The sequence below is a fragment of the Myotis lucifugus genome, unplaced genomic scaffold (genome assembly GCF_000147115.1).
Source record: "Myotis lucifugus unplaced genomic scaffold, Myoluc2.0 scaffold_15, whole genome shotgun sequence".
NCBI classification, from domain to species: Eukaryota; Metazoa; Chordata; class Mammalia; order Chiroptera; family Vespertilionidae; genus Myotis; species Myotis lucifugus.
This window is the reverse complement of record NW_005871063.1, coordinates 5,960,632-5,966,631: the sequence shown is the minus strand read 5'-3', so window position 1 is coordinate 5,966,631 and position 6,000 is coordinate 5,960,632. Positions and strand designations below refer to the sequence as shown.

The 6,000-nt window shown below is 36.3% G+C and overlaps 1 protein-coding gene across 2 annotated transcripts in view; it reads right to left on the bottom strand.

Annotated features, from left to right (window-relative positions):
* Positions 1-6,000, bottom strand: part of UMAD1 (UBAP1-MVB12-associated (UMA) domain containing 1) — a 152,821-nt gene that overhangs the window by 112,632 nt on the left and 34,189 nt on the right. The window contains exon 1 of one of the 2 annotated variants that reach the window (XM_023750753.1): positions 5,731-5,892. The exons of the other annotated variant lie outside the window; for it this stretch is intronic. The gene's annotated coding sequence lies outside the window, so the exon portion shown is untranslated. Of the gene's footprint in view, positions 1-5,730; positions 5,893-6,000 lie in introns of those variants that run through there. 2 annotated transcript variants of the gene reach the window in all.

The following is a 6,000-nucleotide window of genomic DNA, read 5'->3' as shown; positions in this document are numbered from 1 at the left end:
TTTTCTACATAATAAAAGCATAATATGCTAATTAGACCAGACAGCTGAACGACCTTCCGGACGTCCTTCTGGAAGACCTTCCAGACGAAGCTGGGGCTGTGAGGGCCAAGGTAAGCCGCTGTGGCTGCCCTCGCAGCCCCGGCTTCATCCTTAAGGTCCTTTGGCTGTCTGGTCTAATTGACATATTATGTTTTTAATATATATATATATATATATATATATATATATATATATGGATATGTATGCAGACATATACACATGTATACATTTATATATAGTTTTAAGGTACAATATATTTGCATATTTAAAAATTACCTTTAGATTATACTTTTTCCTTCAAATCTGGTACCTTGATGAGTTATTTCCAGCTACAATATCTGTGCCTTGAAGAATGGTATATTATCAATCACCCAATGTCAACTTTTCTCTTTAACTGACCTTGCAACAATATTCATTTAAGGTGTAATCTCACTTCACGGACAAATCATTGTCTATTAAATAGTAATTTATTTGATATGCTCCTGGAAGCTTCTTTACACCATTGGTTTTATGAAACCCAAGTATTTCATGATAGAAAATACTACAATAACACCACCCTTTTCACATATATTTATTAAGCACAATTTTAGGAGTATAAGTAAAACACTTTATAATATTATCTCTACTACACAAAACAATTCAAATTGAATGAAAATGCTTTTCGATATCAGCCTTAGGCCTTACATATTTCCGGAACAATGGTAGATTGCAAAGCATTTTTAGTTAATGCATTTGGGATTCAAAACATTGCTTTTGAAATGAAAAAAAAAATTAAGTTAGTTGGCATTTCATTTGGCTTCAAAGACCATAAGGTGGTAACACAAATCAATGGAAATAATAGATAACTAATTCATTAAAAGAGGGAGAATGGAAAATGGGCAAGATCATGGAAGACTTTTAGGCTACACATTTGGTTTTAGCATGGTGGGATAAAGGGCTTCATTTTAACCACATTCCTCATAATCTTGAGTATTTATGATAAAACCTCAAATGTATAGTAATAATTCTAATTTACTTAGGTGAAAGCTGAATAAGGAGAGAGATTTAACTCTGGTAAGTAAAAGCACCAAAATATAACTTAGTTAAGTAGAGAAGATACTTTCAAAAGCATAAGCTTCCTATAGTCATCAACTTCTTAAGGGTTATTTGATTCAAATTAAAAGCTTTCACAATAATAAATAAAGGTTAGCTACAACCCCAAGGCACAGGAACCAGGGAATTTCTGGGAACTGAGAAAAGATTCCCATCTCTACTAGAGTAAACCTACTATTTTAATTTGACCCAGCACTCCTGAAATCACACTCCAGTGGACTCAGCTCTGAGACTCCGTGAGCTAAGAGCTTACAGAACTAGGACAATTGCAGAACTAGGGACGGGATCTCAAAAGGAATGTTCTAATTTAAGCTTACAGCCCTATAGTAACTTTAGAATAACTGCGATAATAATAATGTGGATACAAAAAAATTTTTTAAGGATAATCCTATACTTGGGAATTAAAACATACACTGCTAATTCTTAATTATAACAAAAAATAAATAAAAATGACAATTAGAACCCTTTAAAAAAAAAGCAAGGAAATTAGAAGTCCAGGATTACCTAAAAGAACCAGAAATTATACTCATATATTCTTCTCTAAAGAGAGCTACTCATATTATGTGTGAAAGAAAATCTATAATTTGATCAATAAACTAGAAGCCCAGTGCGCAAAATCATGGCCCCGCCCGAGCCCTGCCGTGCTTACAGCTCCGCCCACCTGCGCCAGTCTTTGGTCGTTACAGCCTTAGGGCCACAGGCCTTTTATAATATAGATGGGAAATCTGTCTTAGTGTGTGGTATCTAGAGTCAAGGTAGTACCAAGCCACTAAATACAAATAGAGCATGTTTAGCATACAAAATACATAAATATAAACAACTCACATGTTAATAATAAATTGAAAGAAAGGTTCAGTAACCTAGTTGAAAACTATTGAGGCATTTTAGCGGAATATGTAACTTCAATTGACATGAACGGCTAGTAGCAAAAACTGCCTGGGATTAATTCTGCACAATGTCTGGCAAAAGACCAGCCTGTGTAGGTATAATTACCACGTACTGCTAATGTCTTCTGCCTACCGTCCAATTCATGAGACTGTATTAATTTCAAAACATAAGCAAGGTCTATCCTAACAAGGGGACCACGATTTCAATTTAGGAATATGAAGCTCCTATTAGTTTGCTTTGTTTTCTACGATGGCAACTGTCATGGCTGGATGAAAGATATTCCCACTAAACCAATAAATAAAATTGGCAAAGGAATGCATCCATGAAACACCGAAGTGTCGGTCTTCAGTGCACACTTACAGCCTAGTGGTACCCTCAGAACTATACATCAACCACTGATGTCATTCTGAGGGTTAGCATGGCATTGGCTGATACCCAGAGATTCTGAGCTTCCTGCCAGATAAAAGACAAATACGCCAACTGGGTATGGTGTGTAACTTGCTGCTGTTTAAAAAAACAAAACAACAATGCCAGATTATAACACTCTTTGTCCACAAAAATGCCTGACATTTCTGGCTTAAGACCTTTCGGGTCTAATAAACAACTCCATTTCTTATGACAGAAGTTTCTTTCATTGATGGATTTATTAAATAAACAAACAGTTCATCAGTTTACAGAATGTGTTATTTCACACAATTTAATATGAAAGAACTAGCAGGTGGTACTATTAAGAACCATCAGTAGTAGCAATTGTTTCATAGATGACCAACTTAATCCACGCCTGGAACACTGCCATCCTTTATGAGGTTTTTCCATATAACACATTCAACGTTTTAGTGCCCATCTACCCAGGGTGTTTATGAAATCCTTGTGCAACTTTAAACTTGACCTATCCCACTGAACTATATTTTATGGGACTCTGTTAAAACTGCTGTGTATTCATCCAGACGACATTCTTTAAAGGAACTCCGAGCCAGGATCATGAATGCAACTTATGAAATCACTCGGCAGCAGCTGGAGAATGTTTTCAATGAGGTGGAAAATCAGACTGAAAGTTGGATCACCAAAAAATGGTGATTATGTTGAAGTCTATAAATTTAAACGGAAATTTAAACGGCAATGTCAAAGTCCAATTTAAGTTGTTTTAATTTTTTTTAATTTTTTTCAGTCACAAATACAACAAAGATTAAGGTTTAGAGCTAACATGGAAATTTTAAAATGGCTATGCTGTTATATACTTCTATTACAAATTTTATTATTTTTCCCATGTTAGGAGACTATTAGCAACTCATTTGAAAACATCTTACAGGGCGGTGGGGGCTTGCCTGGGATGGGAATGGCTGGGGGTGGGGGGTAGGATCAAGCGGGGAGAAAAGGAGACATATGTAAAACTTTAGACAATAAATAAAATAAAATAAAAGAAAATAAATAATAAAAGAAAACATCTTACAGCATCCTATAAAGGCTTCTATATTTTAGAAGTCACTAATTCTCCAACTGACAGTCCATTTTTAAAAAAATATTATTATTTATAAAGATGCATATTCATAAGTAAAGCATTTCCTACTAGGTTTTGAAAGGAGAAAACTCAGTATGAGAGAGATCAGTTAACGTGTTAAAATAGAAGGTGACTAGAGACAATGTAGTATCCTGGATTCAATCCTGGGACAAAAAAAAAAAAAGGATATTAGTGGAAAAACTGACAATTTCTCAGCGCTAACAAATCTACCATGCTGTGTAAGATGTGATTGAAAGATATAAAAAACACACTGTGCTATTTTTACAGTTTTTCTATAAATCTGAAATTATTCCAAAATAAAAAAGTATTAATTTTTTAATGTGATAAGAATATTGACAACCTCTGTACTTTCTTCTCTACCTTTCCTCTTCTCACTGATTGTGACACATTTTATTTCCTCAAGCTGGTCACAAGGTCTCCCATCACATTTCCCCCTTCAGAGCTGTTGTTTTCTTCTCTCCACCCTTGAATCTGGGAACACCCTGATGCTACTTGGATCAATGGAACATGGTGACAATGATGCTTGTACGGGTTCTGGGTGTAGCTCTTAAATGACCTGGCAGCTTCTACTTCCTGCGTCCATGATTGCTGACTCCCAGCACGCACCCACCACTTTATGAGCGGTGCTAGGAAGAGGTATTCTTTCTCACAGCTTAGCCTGAGCCAGCATCAACCGGCAGCCATGTGAGTCAACTACTCTGGACATCAAGCTCAGCCGAGCTTTGTAATGACAGCAACTCCAGCTAACACCTGATTACAACCACATGAAACAGCTCAACCAAGAGCTGCCCAGCTAAGCCCAGTTAACCCACAGGAATATGGGAGATAATAGCATTATTATTGGTTTATGCCACTAAGTTTGTGTGGTTCGTTTCACAGCAAAAGATAAGTAGGACATCGGTTCTCAACAAAATGAAGCCACTGCTCAGTTGTATATCTGCAAGTACCAGAAATAGAAAGTCTGGAAAATAGATCTGAAAAAAAATAGTAATTGTTTCCCTCTTCACTTTACTGTTCTGCTTACTTTTCTTCTCTCTGCAGAATTTATTGACTAAAGCAGTTAAGATCAATACCCAAATTTCAGGGGGGGGGAAATGCTCAGCTGGAACTTCATGGGAGAATCAACTTTTTTATGTTTACCAAGAGTCAGACATATCAATTCACAAATGCTCGGCCAATAAATATTTTTTTAAAGGGACATGAATTACTCATTGTTTTTTCTTACCAAATGATATTTTAGTGAGTCTCAATGGCTAGAGCAAGTAAGCCAAGCAGAAGTTGTAAGAATATTTATCTAAAATTAGCTATGTAACCCAAAATAATAATAGCTAATATTTATCTCAGATATTCCTCTCAACCCTATGAGGTAGATCCTCTTACTTTCCCCACTTTACATATAAGGAAAAGGAAGCTTAGCAACATGCCCAGGTCACCAGGTCAGTTAGGGTACAAGCCAAGTTTCAAATCCAGTTTGTATCCACAGTCTAAACCCTTCCACTACACTTCTCCTGATTATGATATTTTTAGACTAAAGGTTTCTTTCATACATTTTACTATAATAGACCATAAAAAATTCTTCAACAGTAATCAAATTAGCATATTTCAAATTTGGTCAAACATTACATTCCAGAGAAGAGATTTATATTCTTAAAAGTTTTTTTTTCCCAGTAAAAAGTCTCTTTTATTAAAGCAGTGCTATAACCTAAATGTTTGTGTCTCCCCAAAATTCATAGGTTAAAACCCTAACCCCCAAGGTGATGGTACTTGGATAGAACCTTTGGGAGTTGATTGGGTCATAATGATAGAGCTTTCATGTACGGAATTAGTGTCTTTATAAGAGATCCCTCACCCCTTCCTCCATGTGAGGACACAGCTGGAAGATGGCCTGTGGGAACCAGGAAGTGGGCTCTCTCCAGACACCGATCCCACAGCACCTTGATCATGGACTTCCTAGCTTCCAGAACTGTGAGAAATAGATTTCTGTTGCTTATATGCCACAGGTTTGGTTTATGGTAATTTTGTTACTCCACTCAAACGGACTAAGACAGGTAGCTTATAAATAAGTAGGCAATTTAGCAAAGAATCTTTTGGGTTAATTACTATGAGCACAATATATACCTATGAGCCTTGGCATAATTAATGCTCTGAAATGTAAAATGACCCAATCCTCTTGATTCTACCCCTAAAATTACCTCTAGAAGCTGTTTTCCCCTTTTGTCTTCACTGCTACACATCCAGTCCAGGACGTCATTTCTTGCCTCGACCATTGCAGATGGCTCCCAAATGTCTCCGTGTCTCAACCCTGTTTCCTCTTCAGACCATGCTCTGTATATACTGCTACCACAGTTCTATCCTTAAAACATATATGTGATCATTTTCTTCCACTCAAAAGAAAAACACTTTCCAAGTATTTGAAAATCAAAGTTCAAAAAAGTTAGTATAACATGCCCCCCTCATATTGC